General features: G+C 43.7%; 2 pseudogenes; both read right to left on the reverse strand.

Moving 5' to 3' along the window:
* Positions 1-34: 34 nt before the first annotated feature.
* Positions 35-409, reverse strand: LOC139176067 (small ribosomal subunit protein uS8-like; annotated as a pseudogene).
* A 7,048-nt stretch (positions 410-7,457) lies between these two features.
* LOC109573178 (schlafen family member 5-like) lies at positions 7,458-12,388 on the reverse strand (annotated as a pseudogene).
* Between the last annotated feature and the right edge of the window lie 931 nt (positions 12,389-13,319).

Here is a 13,319-nt window from a genome sequence, read left to right on the forward strand (position 1 = left end):
TAAGGCATTTTATTTGCACACACGTAGTACATCCCTAGAAAAAGAATCCAAAGATTTTCCCTCCTGTGTGTTTTCATCTTGTTTTTTCATGGTCCATGATGTCAGCTGAGATCGTCAGAACAATGAAGCCAAATTGACAGGATGGGAGCAGGTTATTCTGTAACTTTTCTAGCTCTTTGAATTGCACATCAAATCTGGGGCTGATCCACTTATTTCGCCTGCCTGTGAGGTTCACAATTTTACCAGCCCTGTGATTATCAATGATTTCAAATTTGTCAATGTAACTGCGCTTCATCATCATCGTTAGCAACCTGATGATGATTTTTGGAACATGGCCTGATTGGAACCTGTCATTTACCTCTCTCCTTTTGCCATTGTTGATCCTCTTGAGAGCATCAACCGGGACATTCGTACACCATTATGGCAGCACTGAAAGATGGCAGGAAGAGCTCTTCTTGCATTTTTAATAGCATGTTCCACCTGCCAATGCAGGAGAGGCAAGAGATGGGGTTCGATCCCTGGGTGGGGAAGATACCCTGGAGAAGGAGATGGCAACCTGCTCAGTATTCTTGCTTGTGAAATTCCATGAACAGAGGAGTCTAGCAGTTTACAGTCCATGGGGCTTCAGAGAGTTGGACATGATTGAATGACTAAGCACACACACAAAACATCTGCCAGGAAGTAACTCAGAAAACCTTCATGAAAAAGTACATTTGAAAAGATGCAACATGTCATGATTGATGAAGCTAAGAATTTCCACATTGACAACAGAGACTACCATGAGAAGGAAAAAACATCACTGAAAGGACAAAAATTGCCCAGGAATTTTTTCTGGATTTTCTTGGTCCACTTTCTGACTCGCCACTTGGATTGCAGGGGCCTCCCCACTCCTTACCCTTACGTTCAGGAATAGAGTGTGCCAGAGTGGTTTGCGATGATATCCAAAAGCAAAGAGCAGTGCAGGAGGTCAGAGAACATTCTCCACCTAACATCACTTGTGACTCACTGGGGGCTTCCTGGGCTTAGGGTGTGGATGGCACTTTAGAGATTAGAGTGCACTGTATTTGGAACATGAGGAGACCCATGTGGCAGAACTATGCCAGGTCTTTTTTAAAAAGAATCACTCCTGCAAGGGGTTGACCTTTTAATAAGCACAGCAGACAAAGCTCCTGAAAGAAGTGAGGAAGTAAAGGGTACGGTCCAGAGCAACAAGGCATCTGAGGGGCTGGATGAACACATCAGGTTGGACAGTGACATCTGCTCCAAACTTGGGAAGGGAGGTCACGTTTGAGATCACTCCAAGGGAGGTCACGTCTGAGATCCCTCTAAGGGAGGTCACGTTTGAGATCACTCCAAGGGAGGTCACGTCTGAGATCCCTCTAAGGGGGGCTGGGACAACTGTTGCACAGACTCTTATGCTCTCTCCAGCCTCCAGGATGGAAACACATCTGTATATTCAGAAGGATGATAACTGATTGGAAGGCCTCCCATCTAAGAAGAAACCATGCCTGTGTGTGAAACTAGCTGTTCCAGGTGCTGGGAATCCTGTGGCAGACGCAAACTCGAATACGCGAACAAAGGGCTATAAAAAATGGCAGAGCAAAATATGGTTGTAAAATGGGCAGTTTTTTTTTTTTTTTAAGCCTCGCTTTACTCTCCTCCTTCCTGCTAATTTTCAGTCATTGTCCCCGTGGACAAAATCAACCAGAATTCAGATGATGAAAGCATCCAGTCAGCCTCTTGGGGTCCAGAACAGGATAGAGAATGGATCACAGAGGGAAGATGTTCACAACACATCTTCTCACCCTCCCAAGCATCTACTCTTATCCTTCCTGTGGTTGAAGGGTTAATGTCCCCAACATAGTAAATAAAGTTACCATACCATGGTGTCTATTCAGTCAAATGTTCATCTGAAACCAAAAATGTCATCAATCACCAATCTTCTCATCAGAAGGGGTGGGGGAGAGAGAAACATCAATTAGCAAAAAACCTGGCTGCTGCTGAGCCACTTCTGGAGCTGACCTTAGGCCTTGGGTGCTAATTATAGCAGCCTTCCTTCTCCCATCAACTCCTCCAAGTTCTGCCCACCTCGGTGGGATGGGAGTCTTTACCTCTTGGGGTTAAACTTTTATTCCTGTAGGGTCTTAGTCCTGGAACAGCTCTCATCGCACCCCAATGATTGTTTGCTGACCTATAGAGGTTCCCTCTGGCATTGTCTTGCAGGGTTACCCGAGTCGGGCAGAGGGCAGCAACCATCCATTGTGGTTGAAGGTAGTGCTGTGAGTGGAGGGAAAGCCAGTGAGATAGTGGATGGAGATGCTATGGGAGTCTGAGTTTCCTGCTTTTATAACTTGTTCTGGTCCTGCAGACCCGCTTGTGGCCAGTCTTATATAGATGAGTTCCATTTCACGATGGAATTCTACTCTGTACTTTCACTGTGTGATTCCGTGCATCAGATGACCCCTAGGATGTGATGGGATGTCAGTTCACACAGTTACTTGGTGCCCCATGGTCTGAGATTCAATCTCAACAGGACTCTGTGGGAAGCCAGAGACTGAATGCACATGGACAACACTAGCTGGCAGAAGTGAGCATGGTCTTCCTCCAAAACTACAGGGATTGTTATTGGGGCTTGTTAGAGGCTTTCTTTAGAACTCTGTCTTCTACAGAGACTTCCATTCCCATTGGGTCTGTTGGGTCATCATGTGAAAATGGCCAGGCATCCTTGCTTTGGTCTTGCTACAGAGTCCTGCTCTCTGGACAGCCTTACGGGTCACCAGAATGTAGATTAGAGCTGCATGTCCAAAATTCAGAGAAACCAACCAACCACGAAGCTTTCCTCTTTGTTCAGTTTAGTTCAGTTGCTCAGTCATGTCCGACTCTTTGCGACCCCATGGACACACAAGGCCTCCCTGTCCATCACCAACTCCCAGAGCTCGCTCAAACTCATGTCCATTGAGTCAGTGATGCCATCCCACCATCTCATCTTCTGTCATCACCTTCTCCTCCTGCTTTCAATCTTTCCCAGCATTAGAGTCTTTTCCAAAGGGGCAGTTCTTCCCACCAGGTGGCCAAAGTACTGGAGTTTCAGCTTCAGCACCAGTCCTTATGATGAATATTCAGGACTGATTTCCTTTAGGATTGACTGGTTTGATCTCCTTGCAGTCCAAGGGACTCTCAAGAGTCTTCAAAAGCACAGTTCAAAAGCATCAATTCTTCGGCACTCAGCTTTCTTTATAGTCCAACTCTCACATCCATATATGACTACTGGAAAAACCATAGCTTTGACTAGATGGACCTTTATTGGCAAAGTAATGTCTCTGCTTTTTAATATGCTGTCTAGGTTGGTCATAGCTTTTCTCCCAAGGAGCAAGCATCTTTTAATCTCATGGCTGCAGTCACCATCTGAAGTGATTTTGGAGCCAAAGAAAACAAAGTCTCTCACTGTTTCCGTTGTTTCCCCATCAATTTGCCATGAAGTGATGGGACCAGGTGACATGATCTTGGTTTTTTGAATGTTGAGTTTTAAGCCAACTTTTTCACTCTCCTCTTTCACTTTCATCAAGAGGCTCTTTAGTTCTTCTTAGCTTTCTGCCATGAGGGTGGTGTCATCTGCATATCTGAGGTTATATTTCTCCCAGCAATCTTGATGCCAGCTTGTGCTTCATCCAGCCTGGCATTTTGCATGATGTACTCTGCATATAAGTTAAATGAGCAGGGTGACAATATACAGCCTTAACATACTCCTTTTCCAATTTAGAACCAGTCTGTTGTTCCATGTCCAGTTCTAACTGTTGCTACTTGACCTGCATACAGGTTTCTCATGAGGCAGGTAAGGTGGTCTGATATTCCCATCTCTTTAAGAATTTTCCAGTTTGTTGTGATCCACACAGTCAAAGGCTTTGGCGTAGTCAATAAAGCAGAAGTAGATATTTTTTCTGGAACTCTCTTGCTTTTTTGAGTGCCCTCTTTGTAGTGGGCACTGAAAAGTCCTGCAGCTCACTTCTTGGTTTTTACCCAAAGAGGTTCAAGACATGTCCACACAGGGACTTCCCTGGTGGTCCTGTTCACTTGGCCTGGAGGGTCGGTCCAAAGCACAGCTCGAAGTCGACTTTCAGGTTGAAATACTAGGACCTGGAGGCCTCGGTGCAGTGCTGCGGAGCAGACACTTAAGGGTCTTCTGTGCCCGCCGGTCATCCATGTCCAGACCCACGTCCCATTTCAGAAAGCCGGGGCTCAGGAGGTGGCCTTGAAACCCGCCCCTGGGTCTGGCCTCCATGGGGCCGCTACCTGGACCTCACATCTTCTGCCCATTTGAGGAGCCGGAAGGCCCATGAGTTGGAGGAGAGGCCCATCGTGGTCGACCTTTATATTTTCTGGAGCAGAAGTTCAATAGGCTGCAAGAGCACATAAATATGTTTGGAAAAGGCTCATTGAAACCTTGAGAGTGAATTTTTTAAGTTTAAGATTTTAAAAATCTTTATATTATCTGAATTTGGGGAATTGCTAATTTTTCTTATTCCTTAAGCCATGATTTTTACAAGACAAGACTTAGTCTAATGCGATATATAATATGTATTTAAAACTACAACCACAGTTTAAAAATCCTGCAGTCTCTCCTTAAATGTCAACCTTGACTGTTTTCTTTGACATAGATTAAGGGATTGAGTCTTTGTCTTTTCTCACAAAAGATCAAAGGAGTGTTCTATAAACTGCCTTAAAATCATTACTGTTTTCAAACCATTTAGTTCCTAACATTGTATATTTTATTTAGTGCTTTGTATATGTGTCTGAAAGAGTTCTGAGTGTCTGGAGCAGGCTCTAAAGCCACACTCCTTCTCAAATAGGACTGGAACCCAGTTGCACCTCAGATTAGAATTTGAACCCCGGATCCCTGGTTCAGGAGGGGATTCAAGCCCACTGTCTTTCAGTTAAAACAGCTCATCTGGTGTCAGACTTATTGAAGCTCAGGTTTTATCTCCTCACAGAAAGAAGTCAACATGAGGCAAAGCAGTTGGCAAAGAGTAAGTGTATTAGCATAGGATGCTTGTGAGAGATACTAGTGGGCAGGCAAGGGAGTGCAACCCCAAGAATAAAGAGGGCTACATTTTTGTAATCAAAGAAAGAGTAGGGAGGGGAGAAGACTATCATTTTCTCCTTCTTGAGTAGACATTAAGTCTTGTTACCAAATGTTAGGTCTGTGTGCCTGACACAGTGAGGCCAAACAATACCAGAGAGAGGTTTATTGCAGGGCCATGCAAGGAGATGGGTGGCTCATGCCTTAAAAACCCTGAACTCCCAGAAAGCTTTCAGCAAAGCCCTTTTATAGGAAAGGTGAGGGGAGGGGTGTGGTTAGTTATTGCAAACTTCTCAGTACCAGGTCATGGTCAGATCACAGTGTCCTTATAGACCTCCACCAAAACAAATGTTATTCTCTGTTCTGACAAGAAAGGGCAAGGTCCCAAGACTCGGCTTTCACTTTCCCAGGCCCAGGCCCTGGCTAAGAGGAGGACTGCCTGTGCAGGCCAGTTACCCTGCCTGGGAGTATTCATCAAGTACCTGGCCTGGGTCTTTTCACCAGGGCCTGGGCCTGGCTAGTGGGTGGCCCTGGTGAGGGCTCTGGAGCTCTGCAAGATACAGCTCTCACCGTGTCCCTGGGACCCCCACTCACCTTCTAGTCCTGAGGCTGGAGGGCGTGGCGGGCCCTGGGGAGAAGGCCGTGATCCACCTCTCACCACACTCTCTGCTGCCAAGACCACTGTGAGGCTGACTGCTAGTGGAGTGGGACCTCTGGCTAAGGGTTGAGCACTAACAACTGCATGCCTACCCCGCCCTCGTTGCAGGCTTATATAGTTAATTTCTCCTCGATCCCTGTGTGATATAACCAGGACTGTCAGGGTGCTATTCAGATCATATATATTAGCCAAAGGGTGGTAGCATATTCTAGAATATGTTAATCCATCTCAGGTTTCAGTATAAAGTCCCCTTTCACCTGGGTTCTTTCTCCTTTCATCTATATTCCTGTCTTAGCTACATGCAGAAATGCTGCTCTTCAGCATCTCTGACTTCATGGAACAAGATTCAGACCCCATTCTGTTGTCTTGCGTTTTAACTGTGAGGTCTTGTGGCTTGAGTGTGCCTCGTGCTTAGATGGACCTGGTAGACTAGATTGTTGCTAGGTGACTGGATTCTTTTCTTGAGTGGTCATTACCTTAGAATAGTCTCCCAGACCCCCTTAAAATTCCCTCTCTTTCTTTAATCCTCTAGTGGTATTTCAAAACAATTTAATTATCCTGTTACTGCTGCTAAGTCACTTCAGTCGTGTCTGACTCTGTGCGACCCCATAAACGGCAGCCCACCAGGCTCCCCCATCCCTGGGATTCTCCAGGCAAGAACACTGGAGTGGGTTGCCATTTCCTCCTCCAACGCATGAAAGTGAAAAGTAAAAGTGAAGTCGCTCAGTCGTGTTCAACCTTTAGCGACCCCAGGGACTGCAGCCTTCCAGGCTCCTCTGTCCATGGGATTTTCCAGGCAAGAGTATTGGAGTGGGGTGCCATTGCCTTCTCCGTTAATTATCCTACTCTAGACCTATTTCACATTCATTGCTGAATAATATTCCATCATGCGAGTATACTATATATATCCACTGTTGTAACAATAGATAATTTGGTTGTTTTCTGTTTGGGACCATTGAGAACAGTTAATCTATGTGTACATGTTGGCATATCTCTAAATATATATTTAAAATATGACTAGAAGTGAAGGTAAATGAATATACATTTCTAAGAAGACCCTGAAATGGAATTTATTTTTCTGAACTTTTAAAGAGTTTACCATTGACTTTCTTTTGTCTGATTTTATCTCAGGATTTCCTTTTCCAATGTGCATGCATATCACCTCTTTGAACATCAAAAGTCATGACTTTTGAAAGGAAAAGTGAGGAAAGTGAGGTTTGATTGTATACTGGTTCAAAAACTTAAGTGGGGCTGTGAGAAAGAAGACCTCATTAGGGAACCATTATAAGAATGGGGAGGCAGGGGAAGGTGGCAGTAAATTAGAGAGGACCCATATGCACGTGTGAAAAAGGAATTTCCTGAATAAGTTAGTGTGAATTCATAATCAGAAAGGGAAACAAGAGACTTGAATGTGAGCACTAGAAAGGGTGTGAAGATAACAAACTGTTAAATCAAACAGCCTTCTGTACCAGCATCTGGTAGGTCTGCTAAGCCAGGGCATCCATTTGTGGAATGCAGGATATTCAAGATAGGCAGAGGGAAAGAAGGGCAATGACCCACCTGCTATGTCTAGAGGAATTAATAAATCAGGCATCTGCAAATCAGAAGGTACTTCTGTTTCCCCAGATACTAAAACAATAACCTCCCTTTCCTCCTTCCCCACCTCCTCCCACCTCAGCACACATGAACATCACTTGATTTTGTTCCCTGACCTCAGGCTTCTCACCCAATCCATGCTGCCTGTTCTTTGTGGCCAGCTGTCTCACACAGTAGTCCTTTCACCTGCCTGGAACTGGGCACAAACACTGCACAGCAGAATCATTCCACCTCGACTGCACAGACATATCCACGGAGGGCCCCCGATCATGCACTTCAAGGAATGTGATGGCATAGTGCATCTCACACCTCTGGGTTCAGAAATGATGGACTGGCAACTTCCTAATACAGTGATCAATAGAAGTACTCATGGCGGTAAGATCTAGTTTCTTTTTTCACTTCCAGTGACAGTGACTTGATGGGTCTTATCGTGCACACCAAAAAATATGTACCCTCCCTCAGTGTTTATAAATGCAGAAACACCTGAGGAGACACTCAGTAAAGCATTGGGACTCCTTTGTTGAGAACATCTTAAATTCAACCTGTGTGGACTTTACGTAAGGTTGAGCTTTTCCAGGTACTGAAGGTGGTGAGCACTAGCAAATTAAGCAGCGGCTGAAGCCTCTGTGTTACCTTGATTTTGTACATGAACCTGAGCTTTCTATGGACTTAACACCTTGGAACATGTGCAAGAGTCTGAATCCCGCCTTTGAGGAATGCCAGTGCTTCCTGAGAATTCATGACGACAGTAGACATTCTCTGTCTGTGGTTCAATGAGGGGCACAGGTAGCTAGTCCTGTAACCAAGGCCTCTGATGTTCCATGATTTCACAGAAATCAGAAAGACATCTCCCAGGTGCAACTCATCTGAACAGCCTTTTGAAAGTTGAAGGCAGATACAGTCATACTCCACGGCTTTCATAATCGTAGACTTTGTTCTCAGTCTCAGCCTTGGTCACTCCCCCTCCAGAGTTCAGCAGGCAGATGTTGCATGCACGATGCTTTCTTTCTGCTTTCTTCCGCAGTTGAGGGTTTGTTCCACTCCTGTGCTCATTCCTAGGGGTGACTTTTCCTGCGTTTTAAACATACACAGCAAACTCATTTTCAGATCAGTCTTGAGACTCATCTTCTCAACATTTGTGCTGGTCTTACCCTGAAATGTTCTCCTAAAATACAGGAAGACACACCATTAGAACAGGACAAGCACAGGGAAGCAAATTACTATTTTGAGGCTATTCTTTTGAAGTTGGTTCACTTCGTCTGTTCCCACAGAACTTGAGCCCAGATTCATACAGGAATTAAGTGTGCAGGACAGGTGGAGAAGCCAAGTCTGACATGAGCCCATTGCCACCAGAGAAACGGTCAAGAGGTGATTTTTCTGCTGTGATTTTGATAACAGTTTCTGCAATGTTCTCCTTGGACCTGGAAAGCTTTCAGGGTCAGGGTATTTCTAGGGTGCGCTGATGCGTATGGCTTTTCTTGGTGCTTTGTCTTTCCTCTCTCACTTAGACCTGGGCAATCTCAGATTATTTTTTAGCCCAAGTTTTGAAAAGAGCAAATCTGATTGAGTTTGTTACTTGTCTTTGTTGCAATGGAACAAATTCTTTAGATTTCTCTGGTCCAAGCAGTTCCTATCTTGTGAGGGAAAAAAGTATATTCTATACTTTTTTTGCCTTCTCCAACGCAGGAAAGTGAAAAGTGAAAGTGAAGTTGCTGAGTCTTATCCGACTCTTAGCGACCCCATGGACTGCAGCCCACCAGGCTCCTCCATCCATGGGATTTTCCAGGCAAGAGTACTGGAGTGGGGTGCCATTGCCTTCTCCGATTCTATACTTTAGTATATTATATTTTACGTAATAAAAATATATCGTATACACACACACATTTAGTTTGTTTGGAACTAACAAATTATTGACTATTTGTTGGGAACAACCAGTCTGGTAGGTTGAGGTGTGTTTCATCATTTCCTAAATGCAATCCAGTTGTCCCAGCAAATAGGACTGGAACCACTGGATATCTACATACAAAAGAAAAGAACTTCAATTCATAGTCTTCACACCATTTACAGAAGTGTACTTAAAATGTTTCATAAACCTAAATGTAAAGCCTAAAATCATGTGGAAATAAATGAAGACTGCCCAAATGATAACAGGTAGAGCTCTGTTTACTCAGAGCTCAGTATATTAAGGCACTCGGCCACCCTCATTTGTTTGAGATGGCAGAAACTCGGAAGCTTTATAGTGAAAAGACAGAGAAAGCACTCAGGGATGACCTGATTTGAGGTTGTTCTAAGGAAGCTGCACTGTGGCTCAGCTGGTAAAGAGTCCACCTGCAATGCGGGAGACCTGGGTTTGATCCCTGGGTTGGGAAGATTCCCCTGGAGGGGGGAAAGGCTATCTACCCACTCCAGTATTCTGGCAGTCCATGGGGTTGCAAAGAGTCAGACATGACTGAGCGACTTTCACTTAGGGAAGCTAGAAGTGGGCTTACTGGAAGTGGATTATCTCATATCACTGGTTTGGAGACCTCATTTAGCTTTGTTTGGTTGGGCCAGAGTTGAAACTGGAGGAAGTAATTTCGCAGCTGTTGATCAAGTTCTGACTACTGTTGACTAGTTGCTGCAGGGGGTTGTGGTTAGGTTGGGAGGTCAGAGTTATGAATCAGGTTTGAGTCACAACTAAAGGCTATGATCAGAGGTCTGTTTTGATGTACGGTTTGGCCAGTATCCATTTGTATATTCAATCTCTCAACTTCTGAACTTCCGGAGGAAAACAGAGAATTTTTACCTTGGGTTCAGCAAACAATTCTTAGAGCTGACACTAAATGCATAATACATAAAAGAAAAAAAATTGATTTATTGGACTTTAAAAATGCCTCCTTAACAGTGAAAGACACTCTTAAGAGAATTACAATATGAGCCCTTGGCCAGAAGAAACTATGTGTAATTGATTATATGATAAAGAACTTGTATCTCAACTTACTCTTGAAAGGCAATAACAGGAAAACAATTTAAAAATGGATAAAAGAGGGAATTCTCTGGCAGTCCAGTGGTTAGGGCTCCACACTGCCACTTCAGGGCGCTTAGGTTTGATCCCTGGTCAGGGAACTAAAGATCCCACAAGCTGTGTGGTACAGTCAAAAATTAATTAATTAAATAAATATCTTTTTAAAAACTATAATGAGATAACATCATTAGTCATTAGGGAAATACCAATTAAAACTACCCACCCATTGGAATGGTGAAAATGATTTAACCATACCAGGTGTCTGCAAGGATATGGAGGAAAGGGAACTCTCGAATTGTTGTAGCCACGCGTTCCGGGAAACAAACTCACTCAGAAGGGCAATGCAGATAGTGGAGTGCAGTTTATTACACCGGCGGGCCCAAGGCAGAGTCTCCTCTTAGCCAAGGACCCCGACCAGTTTTTGTGAAAACCTTATATACTCTAAGTGTACGTGCCCAAACCCTCCTCCCCAAATTCCTTGAAACTAGTCTGGACAAGGCAAAGGAGAGATACGATCAAAGTTAACCCCTGATTCATGTGTCATAACCCTAGATAGTGAAACAGTGGACATTTCTCAATAGGCCTGTGGTCATACCCTGATAAGCATAACGGAATTTATGACTCTGTTCTGTTTACAGAGATAATTAGCATATTATTTTAGGCGACGGAGAGTCTAGGTAAAAGTCCTGAGGCTCCTTCGTGGGCGGAGGCGGGGTCTGGTTTTCCAGTTGGTATGTTGTTTCCATAAGTACTGGGCATCTAGCTCAAAGTCCACAGTCCAGCCCAAGATGGAGTCCTGCTTTCAAGATGGAGCCTGTTCTGTCTATTTCCTCCTTCAATAGCACTTTCATTTGTAACAGTCATAAACTGGAAAACCCAAATGCCCAACAAAAGAAACAAGTTTTAGTTATCCATATGATGAATTATTGCTCCCTATAAAAAAGGAAAGAACTATTGGTACCCACAACATGAATGATTCTCAGAATAATTATTCCGAGTGAAAGACGCCAGACAAAAAAGGAGTGCGTATTTGATTCCATTGTATAAAAGTCTAGAAAATGCAAACTCTTCTGTAGTGACAGGTAGCAAATCAATTGTTTCTTGCAGATGGTAGCAGAGTATGGAAAAGTGGAAGAGAGAGATTGCAAAAAAGATGGTATGTATGTTCGATATCTTGATTGCAGTGATGGTTTCATATGTGAAAATTTATATAATTTTACATGTTAAATATATACAGGAGACTTCCCTGGTGGTCCTGTGACTAAGACTCTAAGCTCCCAAAGCAGGCATCCAGGCTCAATCCCTGGTCAGGGAAATAGATCCCACATACTGCAAATAAGAGTTTCCATGCCACAACTATAGATCCCCCATGCCGCTACTAAGACCCAGCACAGCCAAATAAATAAATAAACAAATATTTAAATATGTGCAGTTTGTTATTTGTCAAAATACCCAAATAACTCTATTAAAAACTACATACATGAGTGATTTTGAGAAAATAAGTAAAAATATTTTATCATACAGAAAGTCCACTGCATATGAAAGATTTCCATTTCTCAAGTCCAATTTCTAAGTCCAACAGAGTTGTGGGTTAAGTTTTATTTGGAGGAAAATGAGGACTGCAGCCCAGGAGGCAGCATCTCAGCTCTGAGAGACTGCTCCAAAGCGGCAGTGGGGGAAAGTCCATATATAAGGTTTTGGTGAAAGAGGAGTTCAATACCATGAAGCACTCAATTTACAAAAGGTTTTCTGTTAGTCATAAGGGTCTGATGTCACCATGAAGGGATTTAGTGCTTCTCTAGATATGAGGAGATGCAAGGATTGAGATCATGAAATCTGTTTCTAGAAACATTGACTATCTAAAGACCTGTCTCATCAGATTCCCTGGAGCACAGAGTGCCTCACTCCACCCTGAACTCTCACAGGGGTTGTTGAAAGTCAACAGCTGTAGCGGCATGGGGCTCACTCCGTAGTGGCAGATGGCAAACCCCTTGTCATTGGCAATGCCCTTGGTAAATGCCAATTTGTAGCTGACAACACATATGACAAACATATGCCAGACACGTGAACCAGCTTAAACATGCGAATGTACATTTACATCTTTGAAAGTCTGAAACTTGAAGATTTATGTATAGGGGCCTCTGTTGTTCAGTCACCTGGTCGTGTCTGACTCTGCGACCCCATGGGCTGCAGCACGCCAGGCTTCCCTGTCCCTCACTGTCTCCTGAAGTTTGCCCAAGTTCATGTCCATTGCATCAATGATGCCATCCCAACAGATCCAGCCAGAAAGTAGGGGCCTTACTGTAATATAATTGGTTCACAAATCAGTAGGCTGTTTATGTGCCTGCTATTGCTAAGTTTCTTCCCATAGGAACTGTATCTCTGATAGAATTAGTGGTATAGACTCTGAAATTCTGCATACTCCAGATGGAGGCCTTTGCCCCCAGATTCATTTGAGAACAATCACCAGCCCACCCTATCCTTTGTTTTGTATATTGTAAAGTTACACTGCTCACACCTGCCAAGTCCTTTCTCAGTGGAAATCAGGTGCTTGGTGTAGAAAACTGCAGGCACATCTACTACTGAAAATTACCTCAACAAAATAGCAGAAAATGCTCTTTCCTCCCTTACAGGTGCATTAAAACAGAAAGTGTTCCATTTCATAAAACTGCTCTTACAGATTTCTTTTCTAGCAAAGGAATCCTTCAAGACACCTGGTCTTCAGAGGTTGTTACTCTGACCTGGGAACTGTTTATTAACCTTGAGAGATACTGTAACTATGAGCCATTGTTTACTTAACGTCCTGTTGCCAAGAAAAGAATACTGAGATTGGTTTCTGTTTCCTGGTAGACATACACACCTTGAGGTTTCATAATCAGGACACAAGTGGATCATCTTATTTCACTCTTTGTCCACTTGTAAGAATGGCTTAAAATTTGTAATTGCTCATTTTCCTATTTAAACAAAAGACTTGAAGAGTTGGG

The sequence above is a fragment of the Bos indicus genome, chromosome 19 (assembly GCF_029378745.1).
Source record: "Bos indicus isolate NIAB-ARS_2022 breed Sahiwal x Tharparkar chromosome 19, NIAB-ARS_B.indTharparkar_mat_pri_1.0, whole genome shotgun sequence".
Taxonomy (NCBI): domain Eukaryota; kingdom Metazoa; phylum Chordata; class Mammalia; order Artiodactyla; family Bovidae; genus Bos; species Bos indicus.